The sequence below is a fragment of the Periplaneta americana genome, chromosome 9 (genome assembly GCF_040183065.1).
Source record: "Periplaneta americana isolate PAMFEO1 chromosome 9, P.americana_PAMFEO1_priV1, whole genome shotgun sequence".
NCBI lineage: Eukaryota > Metazoa > Arthropoda > Insecta > Blattodea > Blattidae > Periplaneta > Periplaneta americana.
The window spans coordinates 48,385,553-48,399,797 of record NC_091125.1 but is presented as its reverse complement, the minus strand read 5'-3'; the positions used below and the strand labels follow the sequence as shown (position 1 = coordinate 48,399,797).

The 14,245-nt window shown below is 34.8% G+C and overlaps 1 long non-coding RNA gene across 1 annotated transcript; it reads left to right on the top strand.

Moving 5' to 3' along the window:
* Positions 1–623: 623 nt before the first annotated feature.
* On the top strand, positions 624–14,245 carry LOC138705897 (uncharacterized). Its single transcript, XR_011333849.1, has 2 exons — positions 624–9,060; positions 12,922–14,245. It is a non-coding gene; the product is annotated as an uncharacterized lncRNA (long non-coding RNA).

The following is a 14,245-nucleotide window of genomic DNA, read 5'->3' as shown; positions in this document are numbered from 1 at the left end:
ACATAGCAGGAAACGTGGATGGACAGACAATTGGTTGATAGTTTTTGTTTGGTAAAATTAAAGACTACATTTTAAAAGAAGTCGAGAAAACAGATTATTTACGAAGTAGAATTTCTTACACAGAGAAAATTCAAGAAGAAATCACTAACAGACTTGGAATGTGTGCTGAATTTTACAGTACAGTAAAACTAGTTTGTGGAATTTGGATGTATCAGAGGAAATTAAAATTATTTTGTATTAGTGCTATTACATAGCTGTAATCACATGTGGAACTAAAACTTGGACTGTGGTTAAAAAAAAAGACACGAGTAGAATTCAGGCATGAGAAATGAACAATGATTGTTAGAGGAGAAAAATTCGCTCTGGCACTGGGGATCGAACCCGGATCCTTGGTTCTACTGAGTTACCGAAGTTCAATCCACAGCACCGGATCGAATCCCTCTCCTCTTTCCCTTTGTGGCCTGACTCCAAGTTCAACATATATGTTGACATACTGTATATTAAGTCAACTGCCATTATACAAGGAGCGCACTCAACTGGGTGACTTGGTGGCCAGGATTCCACAGTAATATGCACTTTTGGGCAAATAATCTACGTAAAGATTAATTTTTTTGGTCCTGCAGAATATATCTGTTACAGTAACAATGATTATTAAATTAAGAAATTAATCTTTACATAGATTCTTCGCCCAACAGTGCATATTACTGTGGAATTACGGCCACCAGTCACTCAGTTGAGTGCGCTCCTTGTGTAATGGCAGTTGCCTTAATATATGTCGAACTTGGAGTCGGACCACAAAGGGTAAGAGGAGAGGTATTCGATCCGGTGTTGTGGATTGAACTTCGGTGTAACTCAGTGGTTAGAACACTTGGTGTGTAGAACCAAGAACCCTGGCTTGATCTCCAGCGCTGGAGCGAATTTTTCTCCTCTAATAATCATTGTTACCATAACATATATTCTGTAGGACCAAAAAAATTAATCTTTATGTAGGAGAAATGAAGTTTTTAGAAGGCATTAGTAGTTTTAAAAAATTGAGAAAATTAGGTTGAAATGGTTTGAACATCTGAAGAGGATGGATGAAGAATGCCCAGAAGAGCAATGGAAATGGCAGTGAAAGGCACAAGAACCTGAGGAATATCTAGGACCAGATGGCTGGACCAAACGAGAACTGACTTAAAGGGGAAGGGGTTATAGCTGGGAAAGAATCCATGATGAGGAATTATGGCAATGTGGAGGAGGCTGTGTTCTGAGATAACCCATAACTAATTGTAAACATCTAATGATGACTAGGGCTGGGTTTTTATGACCTAAAAATCTCCAAAATATGCACTTTTCATTTATTCATTGATTCTGCCCAAGGGCAGATCTTTCACTACAAACCCAGCATTCTCCAATCTTTCCTATTTTCTGCCTTCCTCTTTGTCTCCGCATATGATCCATATATTTTAATGTCATCTATCATCTGATCGAACTCTTCTCCCGTTCATCATTCCTTCCAGTGCATCCTTCAGTAGGCAGTTTCTTCTCAACCAGTGACCCAGCCAATTCCTTTTCCTCTTTCTGATCAGTTTCAGCATCATTCTTTCTTCATCCACTCTTTCCAACACAACTTCATTTCTTACTCTGTCCATTTTACATGCTCCATCCTTCTCCATATCCACATTTCAAATGCTTCTAGTCGCTTCTCTTCACTTCACTGTAATGTCCATGTTTCTGCCTCATACAGTGCTACATTCCACAAAAGCACTTCACTAGTCTCTTCCTTAGTTTTCTCCAGAGGTCCGCAGAAGATGCTCCTTTTTCTATTAAAACCTTCCTTTGCCATTGCTATTCTCCTTTTGACTTCTTGGCAGCAGCTCATGTTACTTCTTATAGTACACCCCAAGTATTTGAAGCTGTCCGCTTACTCTACTGCACTTATGACCTAAAAATTCAAGAAATATGCACTATAACATAAAAAATATGACCTAATATTATATTAGGTAATAATTTCAGTTGTAAAATAAGTTAGTAAATCAGTTTATGACAATGAACTATTTATTTAAGAATAAAATGCACATGAGAAGCAAGATAAAGTATGACATTTGATATTGTACGATGCTTTTTATTTTATTAAAATTATCAGTAGTTGGCATATGCTATGATTTTTTCGCATTCTTCTTTTAGTTCAGTTTATGAGTCCTGAGTTGCAGTGTACAATGAATACCTTGTGCAAATTTTCAAATAAAAAGATTTCATATTGTCACCCAACAAAGTCTTCTACTTCGAAAAACTTTTTTCTACTTCAGCTGACACAAGAGGGGCATATTTAAAATGGACAATATCATTTGAATCTAATTCTGAGTCATTAAGAGAAAAATTTTCACCCGACAAAATCATTGGAATGGACACAATGTATGATACCCTTTGTTTTTTCTAACACCTTGTCCATTTTATTTGACACTTCTTGCCCCACTTTACCACAAACAACATCAAAGTTATTCATCATTTTTTTTTTCACTAGTTCTATCTGCTTCACTAGTGGCACTTCTGATTGCTCAAAAGCAGTTATGGCAACAGAAAGAAACCCAAAATTGAATTTGATATATGAAAGTTGATCTGAAACGTCGGAATTAGACATTAATTCTTGGGCTAATCTAATTGAAACGGCTTCCCTGCTGTCAAACGAATCAATGATGTTTCTCACAACCTTGAAGTTCTGCAGTAATAGTTGCAGGCATCAATCCAGGATCCCCATCTTGCCAAAATGAGAGAAGGCGGCAAGGAAATGTATGGAGTTACCAACCTAAATGATGCAACAAATGAAGGGGCTTTCAAGAAGACCTTTTGGACACACCCAATTAATTAATCAATGGCACTGAATTAACTAGGAATTTCTTCTGCAACTCTGTATAAGGCGTGAGTCAACAAGCCACATGCATCATTTTACTATGTAATGCTTCGAGTGAATCAGCAGCTTTCACCATATAAGGCACAGATCCATTACAAAGAGCAGTATATTGTTATGCTGAATGCCTTCGGGCCATATGACACCCATAGACCTGTAGAATACTTTTACTAATGGTGGAAAAATTGGCTTTTTCTAAATGTTCACAGTTTATTAGAAAATTTTCACCTGGACCATCATCTTCCTAAGTTCCCATAATAACATTTGCAATGTATCTTTCCATAGAGTCTGTGGTTTTATCAATTGAAACCCATATATATTTTTTTTTGCAACCCATTGTCTGATATGTTGCATAGTTTTTTCATAGTTTCGGCTGATGTAGTCCTTTCTTATCATGGAAGAAACAGGAAGAGATTTCCCTGTGTGTTTTTCTAAGAATTCACGAAGTTTTGGATGATCCAGTTTATTTATGGGAATGTTGGCACAAAGGAAGGCTGTACAAAGTTCTTCACGGAATGGTGAATAAGATGGCAGGATTCCCCTAGGATCATTTGCTGTAATGTTTTTCCATTTTCAATTCGTTGTACACCACGTTTGTGTTTTTCTGTTCTCGCATGCTGCTCAACGTTAAATGTTTTCTCCGCGGTGCTTTTACATCACACAGTTTACAATACAGTATATTCCCATCACTTGAAAACACTTTCTCACCATATCGAAACATGTTTTAATTTTACTTGAATACTTTGCTTTTGGCATTTTTTCTGAACTACAGTACACACACTTCCGACTTCAGCAGGATTCAATAACTCATTGAGACCCTTGTCTGGAGTCCCACACCCAGATTAAAAAGACAGGCTCCAGTAGCTACCTGTTTGTCGTGAAATAATAGGCCTACACAAATATTTATTCACTGGTACGTAGGAGTAAAGTCCATATTGTGAATTTAAACGAAATAGGGGAAGTAGTACATTTTACCATTTTCCACGAAACAAAATACAATATGTTAATTCTGAGAAATTTAACATCTCAAATGAACGTGGAAGAAAGAAATTGTATGAAAAAAGTTCTTTACTTCTTGAAAGAATGAAAATATGCCGAATATGACCATTAAATTACTAAAATATGCTCTATCACATAGAAATGGTTAAATATGCATAAATATGACTTAACAAAGTACAGTGAAACCTCTCATTTATGGATATCGAAGGGACATAACAATCTGTCCGCATCTGGAAGGTGTCCTTTATTGGGAGGGAGGCTCCCCAATCTAACATGCATTATGTATCCCTTCATGCTTTAAATGAAATGTGTTACTGTAGTTTTATTCTAGGTTTACAGTTATGCATTACTATAATTTACAGTTTTTAACTTAACCTTTATGTTCAAGTGCCATGTCTCTCGAAACAGAACAACTGATTGAAGTGAAGAGAATAATCCTACTAACTCTTATCATGTGATGAATACAATTTCACGATCGCGGGAACCTTGGTCCCATCAGATAGGTTAAATTTTATGACTTTATTTATCCACCCGCTTCAACTAACAAGGGGTAGCCAGCTGGGTTAGTGTAACCTACGAGACCCTTATTGCCTTCTTTCATGTTAAGGAATTTCTGTACAGTTCTCAAAACTAAATTTTCAATTTTTGTAACACATTAGGTCTTGAAATCCAAGTTCTGTCCACCGTCAGGAGGTAAAGCAAGCTTTAGGCCTGTGAAACAGCTGTCCGTGTTTGAGAGTGTCTGTAACCGAGAGTTAAATTTATCACTTTTTCTATACTATTTCAGTTGGGACATAAAAATCTGTCCGTATATGAGGAGTGTCCATATCTTGGGGGTGTGCGTAAGGAGAGGTTTCACTGTACTTTAAATCAGTTAGTTTTTTCATAACAAGCATTTATATATATTTAAGGAACATATCAGTCTTACCAAAAAATATATGCTACATCATAAAACACATGGCACTAATGATGACAGTAGGTGGCCATACATACACATTCTTTCCACTGTAAAATCGTGGTGTATTGGAACAGCACAGTTGGCGCACACAAAAGAATGGCACGTGGAAAAAACTGCCTTCGTCCATATGCAGTAATGAATTCATCTGGAGATTTAGCATGTGATAGTATGGTGTGTTCTGTTTCTGAGTGAAAGACCGTGACTGTATGGTCAAAAACTGTCATTTGGCCTGTCATCTGGAATGGCGCATTGTCATATATAAATTTTCAATGTGATTTTGTCTTTCCTTCGGTGACTTTAGTATTTCTTATGAGTAGAGGCAAAGCCAGAGCATTGAAATGCAGCAAAATGGATTAGAGAACAGGAAAAAATGTGTAATTGCCAATGCCATTATGGGAGTTTTATCTGTTTATTTAACCTGGCAGGAGTAAGTCCATAGAGCCTTCTCTTCTATCCTACCAGATAACATATAAATACAACAAATACAAATAGTAACAGTAAATAATGCAAATTACATGAAAATCCATTATAGGATCAACAAGATCAAAACAGAATTTATAAATATAAAATGAAAATATAGGGAGGGGAAATAACAGTAACAGCGATGATGATGATGATGATGATGATGATGATGATGATGATAATAATTACACTACACGTTAAGGGTGAAACTGACAATATGTCTTAATAGGATAGTTATTATGGGTATATTGACTTAAGCTGAAGTAGTGCAACTCAACAGGTTTTTAGTAAGCAATTCCATGATAAGTGATTCTTCAATTTGCACTTACACTGACAGTCTCTGACAAGGTGAAGGAAAGAATTCCAAAATTGTGGAAGCAGTATACTGAAAGATGAGCTGTAGAAGCATGATTTGTGCGGAGGAATAGAGAGATGGTACATGTTATGGGTTCGAGGTAGTGAAAGATACAAGGATAAGTCAATAAATAAGTCGCAAAATGAAATAGATACAATAGTACTCAGAGTAACTGCCTGAAATTTATTTTACTTTTCAACATATTCACTCTGTACATTCAGACACTTATCTCTTCACAGTCCTTGAAAGCCAGCAACAAAGAAATCTTTTGGCAGCAGTCAACGAGTGACCTCTTGGGTTACGGTCTCATCATTTTCAAAATGGCGGCCATTCAAATGATTTTTATGGGCTTAGCTGTTAAACATTATTTCTTCATATAATTAACGCTATTATTTTACACCTCTAATTTAATGGCATAATTTAATTGCAGTTCTGCTGTCCTGGTAATCTAGTCGTTACATGCATGTTATTGGATCCAAATCTAGGCATGGATGATAGATTGTTAGAGACTTCATTAATTCTGGTCACAGTAATAGAAAACAATTCGATGTTTATGGCAGAAGAATATGGCTGAAAGATCCGTATTGTCACATGCATCTATTGAGAGAAGTAAGAGAGAATAATCTGGAAGATTTTAAGAATTACTGATGGATGAATGGAGAGACCTTTGACGAACTTTTAAATTTAATGTAACCCCGTCTTACAAAACAAGACACTTCAGTGAGACTAAGTATAGGATCTGGCTGTGGAAGAATGGCTTATGCTACTCCCAGTTTCCTCACCACTGGACATAGTTACATAAGATCTTAAGTTTTTTGCAGGAATTTCTATTCAGGCTCTGGGCTGCATTATACTGGAAATATGCAAAGTTCTGTGTAAAGTTTTAAGGAAGGAGTATTTAATAATGAGTAAATGTTTTCATTCCTTAAAGTAGTATCATCTTGTCTAGAATCGATAGAAAAAGGGGAGCAAATGCTATCAAAATCCAGATGTTTGAAATGGGCAGGGCATGTAGCATGTATGGGTGAATCCAGAATTGCATATAGAGTGTTAGTTGGGAGGATAATATTAAAATGGATTTGAGGGAGTTGGGATATGATGGTAGGAACTGGATTAATCTTGCTTAGGACCGGGACTGATGGTGAGCTTATGTGAGGGTGGCAAGGAGATGCACTATCACCTTTACTTTTTAACTTTGGTCTAGAATATGTCATTAGGAAAGTCCAGGATAACAGAGAGGGTTTGGAAATGAACGGGTTACATCAGCTGCTTGTTTATGCGAACTATTAGGGAAAGCAAAGGAATTTTACTTGAAGCAGGTAAAGAGATAGGTTTAAAAATAAATCCCAAAAAGATAAAGTATATGATTATGATTATGTTTCGTGACTAGAATATTGTACGAAATGGTAATATAAAAATTGGAAATTTTTCCTTTGAAGAGGTAGAAAAGTTCAAATATCTTGGAGTAACAGTAAGAAATATAAATGATACTTGGGAGGAAATTAAACGCAGAATAAATATGGGAGATGCGTGTTATTATTCGATTGAGAAGCTTTTGTCATCTAGTTTGCTCACAAAAAAGCTGAAAGTTAGAATTTATGAAACAAATTATATTACCAGTTCTGTATGATTGTGAAACTTCGACTGTCACTTTGAGAGAGGAAAACAGGTTAAAGGAGTTTGAGAAAAAGGTGCTTAGGAAAATATTTGGGGCTAAGAGGGATGAAGTTACAGGAGAATAGAGAAAGTTACATAATGCAGATCTGCATGCATTTTATTCTTCACCTGACATTATTAGGAACATTAAATCCAGACGTTTGAGATTGGCAGGGCATGTAGCTCATATGGGCGAATCCAGAAATGCATATAGAGTGTTAGTTGGGAGGCCAAGACATAGATGAGAGGATAATATTAAAATGGATTTGAGGGAGGTGGGATATGATAGAGACTGGATTAATTTTGCTCAGGATAGGGACCAATGGCAGGCTTATGTGAGGGTGGCAATGAACCTTCAGGTTCCTTAAAAGTCATAAGTAAGTATATCAACTACTAAGTTATTTAGTGTTGATGCAATTGGTGGAGCAAGATGAGGCTGAGGATTTGCCATGTTATCATCTAACATTCACCTTACAGTTAGGGAAAATCTTGGGGGGGGGGGGGGGAAACCCCAGCCAGCTAATCAATCTAAGCAGAAATTGAACAAACGTGTCTACCACCTGAGCTATATCAGTTGCGGACTTTTTTACTTTGGTAATATGTTTACTTTTGTTCATCCATGAAAAGATCTGACGTAATATCAGTGTCCTTATGGCGTCTTGGAAGTTAAAACACCTTGAGTTAATGCTGTTTTGAAAATGATGTACTATGATAAAGAAAAGGAAAAATAAGGTATTTTGTGATACTTTAAAAAATCAAATTCAAGATTTCTGTGGAAATACACGTTTTACGTATCCCTGAGTTTACCTGTATATACTGAAAATGCCTTTGAAGGTAATGCAAACTAGATCATTTGTGGCTGCTGTATTTTGATGAGGCATTCAGTATTGTTCTTATACAGTATTACAGTATCTTCAAAGAAGAGACACCCCTTTACTAACTTTCTGGTGTTGAGATACTTTCTTTTTCCTGGGCATTAATTTCCCCCACCCCCTTAAAAATTGCGCTCTTTCACAATTTGCCTTAAGACAAAAAGCACCGTAAAATGGGGTGAATAGAGATTGATTGATTGATTGATTGATTGATTGATTGATTGATTGATTTGTACTAATTTTTTTATTTCTTTGTGACAAAGAGTAAATGTAATAAGAGAATTGACGTTTTAATTCATAAGGAGTGAAGAAATAAAATACTCTTATTATTAAATTTACTCTTTGACACAAAGAAATAAAAAATAGTAAAAATTCGTCCCTATTCACCCTGTCTTACGGTACCCAAATCTTCAGTCTTATGAAGTTTTCTAATATATTTGTAGTGATTCGTTTTTCATTATACTGTAAGTTTCTCTTCACTTTAATGACTAATGAGTTACTGCCCTATTTCAGAGAATATTGGACACTAATTAAAATCTATGACACATTATCTTACCATTTGTATTACGTCATTGGATATTCATTTTTACAGACTATATTACGAGAAGTAATTAATACAAATGTGTGTATGATACATATGTATCAGTTAAATACAATGTCTTATTACCTTACATATGTTTATAATTCCATTATACATATTGCATTAAATAGAAAGAGATTGCAATACATATTCTCGTTCATTTTTACGTTTCTTTTTCATACCAGCAACAGGCAAAGCAATTTCAAGTTACTTTAGTGTAATTCCAGTAAGGTGACAAGCATTTGTCTCTCGCTTGTGTACAAAGAACAGGAATACGATCTTCATAATTTGGTAATGTATGTTTTAAGTATTATTTAGAATATAGCATAAAATTGTCCCAGATGTTATAAATTATATACGAGGGATGTTTGAAAAGTTCATGGCTGACACTGGAATCGCGTCAACAATACCAAGATTGTTAGCGTTCGTCTTTTATTAGATTGTAACTTACGTGAAAATTATAAATACCTGATGATTACATTTTGTATATCAGTAGTTGAATATTTATATTAGTGAGCGAGAAAATTTTCCAAAATGGCAAACATCGAGCATCTTACCATCATTAAATATTTCGTAAAAAGGAGGACGAGTCCAACAGAAATTAAATGCAGTCATGAATACGACAATGCGGGAATCAGTTCCATTTTCGACTGTGAAAAAAATGAACAGCCCTATTTAAACATGGGTTGAAGGCAACCCTGCAGTGTCCATTGTCCAGTAACAAGAACCAGTGAGGACATTAACAAAATCCACAATGTGGTGTTGAATGATTGTCGACTAAAAGTACGGGAAATTAATGAGGAAATGCGCATCCCAACTGGATGGGCGCACCACAATGAGTTGCATATGTCCAAGGTCTCTGCAAGTTGGGTGCCATGTTTAATCACTGAAGCAAAATTGTGTCCAGTGTCTGATTTCGAAAGAATGTCTGGCTCGATCGGAGAGAAAAAATACATCTGATTTTATGAAGAGCTTTGTGACCACAGATTTAACAAACTATGAACAGTCAATGTAATGGAAACACAATGAATCTATGCCTCCAAAGAAAACAAATGCTGTTTCATCTGGTGCAAAAATCATGGCGTCATTGTTGTGGTATTCTAAGGGAATAACCATAATTGATTATTGTCTAGCAAAGGGGAAAGCTATATACAGAGAATACTATTCAAATATCTTGTGGTAATTCAAACGAAAAATTCCGCAAAAAAAGGCCAGGTATGACCAAAAAGAAAGTACTGTTTCATCATGAAAATCTGCTTTCACACATCCACAATCGCGTTTGCTGAACTATGCAAACTGCGGTTCTAATTTATTGTTGCCACATCCCCACTATTCACTGTATCTGGCAACCTATGACTTTTTTGTTTCGGCTGGAAAATTATATTCATCAGACGAGTAGATTATCACAGCTTGAAGAATCTTTTTGTAAGAAAGTATTGCAGCACCATTGCACTAAGTGTATTAATTTCAAAGGGGATTGTGTTGAAAAATAAAATTGTTTTAAAATAATTACAGTTGCATTTTTATTTCAGGCCATGAACTTTTCAAACATTTGTAGTAGGCAGAGAAAATGATCTGTGATGTAGACTAGTAAGTCATGAACTCGTGATATTTTTGTGTGGGCTGTTGTATATCATCCATGTAGTTATATTCTATTGTATTATATTATTTTATATATACATACATATATGTAGAGATTATTGTATATAGAATTTTCATAAAGAATTTAAGTAGTTTTTATATTAAGGTTTTGTTTTTTAATTATATATTAACACAAGGTGCAACTTCGATATCTCCCCACACTACACTTGGGAAAGAAAATGTACTTAAATCATTCAAACTTTTTCACATACCTCATCCTATTGCCTCATTTAATCCATCTAATCCATAACGAAACGCAAATCAGACGTCAATCCCTTGTGTGTTGTGGGGAAGTATCGAAGATTGGCCTTAATAACAATTTTCTCATATTGACTGGTAATTTATAGTTTAAAAATGAGTGAACTATCTTCAAAATTAGTAATATTTGGTAAGGTATGGTAATCCGTGCAATATGTATGTATTCATAAAGATGCAATCAAATTATAACAACTGATCTTGTGAATCACAATATACACACGTGGGTCCAGTACTGTAACTAGATAACTCGTTTTTTTCAGTTATGAGTTATCTATAGGCTACTTATTTCAACTGCTATATGACAGATATTTAGGACATTTCGTAGAAAGTGTACATCCCATTGCACATTGAGAAGGCATTCATTTAATTTTTTGGTTTCTGTAGTAATAAGTTTTTTAAACTTAATTTTTTTCCTTCATTATTTGACCCATTTGTTAAGAAATAGTAATTAATATATTCAAAATTAAGCCTACTAACAACCTGCACACCTACCAAGAGTTGTATCATTAAACACGTAGTGCACATTTCTATGTGAGTAGAACATGTTTAAAATATCAGGTTTTATGAGAAGAATGTTTTATTCATATCACTTCAGTATCATGTAGCTCCAGCTGTAGCATGGGGTCAGCAGACAGTTTATCACCAAAAGGGCAGGTTTCAATTTCATGTTCCATTCTCACCATTGTCACTTCATCATATCATCAGCTCTGAATAACCTGTGTGGTTTGAAAGTTGTTAGGCAAATGAGCTTCATCATTGTAACAATTAATTACTTTTAACATTTCATATATTGAATCCTAAAAAGTTGTATTATGTTGGTTTACTTCACAGGTTGATGAGACATTCATTGTTATACGTCTGTTCTTTAATGCTGTGACTCTCTTTTTCAACTGTCAAAACACAATAAGATCACACTATTGTGAGTGTCAGCTCATATGAGAGCAGACAATAATGAGTGAGTTGATTATCTCACCAAAAATACAGTTTAATTCTCATTTATGGGACCATAAACATTTTGTAGTTATTCCGAAAGTCAGTCAGAAAAGAACATTCGGGTCTGGAATCAAAATAAAAAATACTCTCTCAATTCCCAATATGATTTTCAATAAGTGAAAAAATGTGTAGCGGTAACTTATTTGCAACAGAGGACAAAAAGTTTTTACTTTCACAGACGTGATTTTAGTGTAATCACTGGCTTAGTCATTGGCTACTGTTCACCTGCGTATTATCTTATGAATGTGTATAACTTATAATAGTTTATGTCGTTTCTGTTCTAATTTAACAGACAGACCTGACAATCTCTGTGATTGCAAGATAGATAACTGTATCACTAATAATGTAGCAGTTTAAAAAAACATTCTTAATGTATGTTGATATAGTTCAGACATCCTTCAGAAAAATGATAGTTTCATATAAACACCTAAACACATATAATTTTATAAGAAAGTGAGTAAAAGTGTTCATATTTGATCGTAGTTCTGATAGATGCAATCACCTAAATCACCCCTTAACAACAATTCATAAGAACTTATGCTTTTTAATATCTCACCACTAAAAGAACTATTAAGTGTGAAGACATTTACTGTCATAACTTAATTCTCTTGGTTTAAGTGTTTCACTAGCATTTTGTATTGACAAAAGTCAAATTAAATTATTAAAGAAAATTGTTCCAAATCAATTAATGATAAAAGTCCACCACTGTAAAATAATAGTTAGCCTGATCGTGAAATGAGCGGGCCTGGGTTCAAATCCTGGTTGGAACATGTTACCTGGTTGAGGTCTTTCTGTGGTTTCCCCTCAACTCATTAAGAGCAAATGCTGAGTAATTTTCGGCACTGGACCCTGGACTCATTTCGCCGGCATTATCATCTTCATCTCATTCAGATGCTAGATAACCATAGCAGTTGATAAAGCATTGTAAAATATCCAATAAAAAATATGATAGTGACACATGTAAAATGACAGAATAATAAACTCTTAAAAATATGCTAGTATTCATACTCACTATACAGATGAGTAAATATTATTATTATCCAGGTTTGCTATTTGCTATGGTAATTGCTTACTAGTAACTCTCGCATTAGATTTGAAAATAAATTCGTGCAGTACCGGTATATGCTTTACTACGTAAGAAGATAGCATTTCTAGTTTGTGGGATTTCATAAAATCATTCCTTTAAATTGCTTTTCAGAATGTATAGTCCCTATGCAGACTGGAAAAATTCCTTACAATTTGTTACTTATTGTCTTTCAGAAACATCATGGGTTCTGGAACAGGAGGCAGTGTGTTTAATGGCTTCTTCTGGCTTCTGGTACTAATATTGATATCCTGGTGGATTGCTGCCATCTGCTTCTTTCCATTTTTAGTGATCAGTGTTCTTACTCCCTGTATTGAAGGCTTCAAAAATGTTTATGAACTACTACTTGCAGGAGTAATGTTTCCACATAAGTGCTCTGACAATATGATGAATCGTAGATCTTATGACTCATTTTGAAAGTGAAAGCAAATAAGAAATAAAAAAGACACTTTGAAATTAATTCTATATGTGTAATGTTTAGAAAGTAAGTGTTCGAATTAGTTTATTTATTAGTGATATATTTCTTTCCAGTTCGGAAATTATTAAAAGAGGCTCGGAAACATTTTTTTTTCTCTCTTGCAGGCAGGGTGCGAATTAAGATTTCTGATGAGAAGGGGGTAGAATCCTAGATAGAGAATACTATACGTAAAATTATTATTATCCTCATTCGATACAGCTCAACACTTGGTCGCACTGAGTTGCTTGTCTTGCATCTTGATCATAATAATAATTATATTCATGAGCAGGCTTAAGATAAGATGTGTAATTTCTAAGTTATTGATTGTTGTCAGCTTGCCAGTGATGATAATACATCAATATTATTTTCTTTGTTTAATTTCTACTGTATAAAATACATATACTAGTATTAAAACAATTATATTTTGTGAGGGGGGATAGAAGTTATCCCTGGCAAGGATGTTAATATGAATTTATGAGAGAGGGGATAACTTTCCAAGAGGGGGGAAATCCCCCCCCCCATCCTCTCCGTTAATTCGCACCCTGCTTGCAGGCACATCAGAAGACAGAATGTTAATCTTAGAATTTTAAGATGTTGTTTAGTCAACTGTCCGAAGGCAGGCAAGGCACCACTTATGAGGCAACTAAATCAGGAGATAATGGGATAGGGTAGGTAGTTCCTTTCCTCCAGAATTAAGATACTGTATGGAAAATTAAACTTATGTATCTAAATATAATTATGCAAATTTTATTTCATTATAGGTTACTTAGAAGGCGACAACAATGTTAGAATTCAAATATAGCAAGCTAAAATTATCTTAAATATTTCTTCACCTGTAGGTTCTAAAATGAATTACGAATTCACTTCAGTTATTGGTGTATGTACATACATGACTTAAGGTGAAGAATTTCGAGATCTCTTGTACAGCATTTGAAAACATAAATACAGAGTGTACAAAAAGACATGTCAAAACTTTAGGGAAACGTTTCTCACGTGTAAAGAATGAAAACATGTTACATAAACATGGATCCAGAAACACTCCA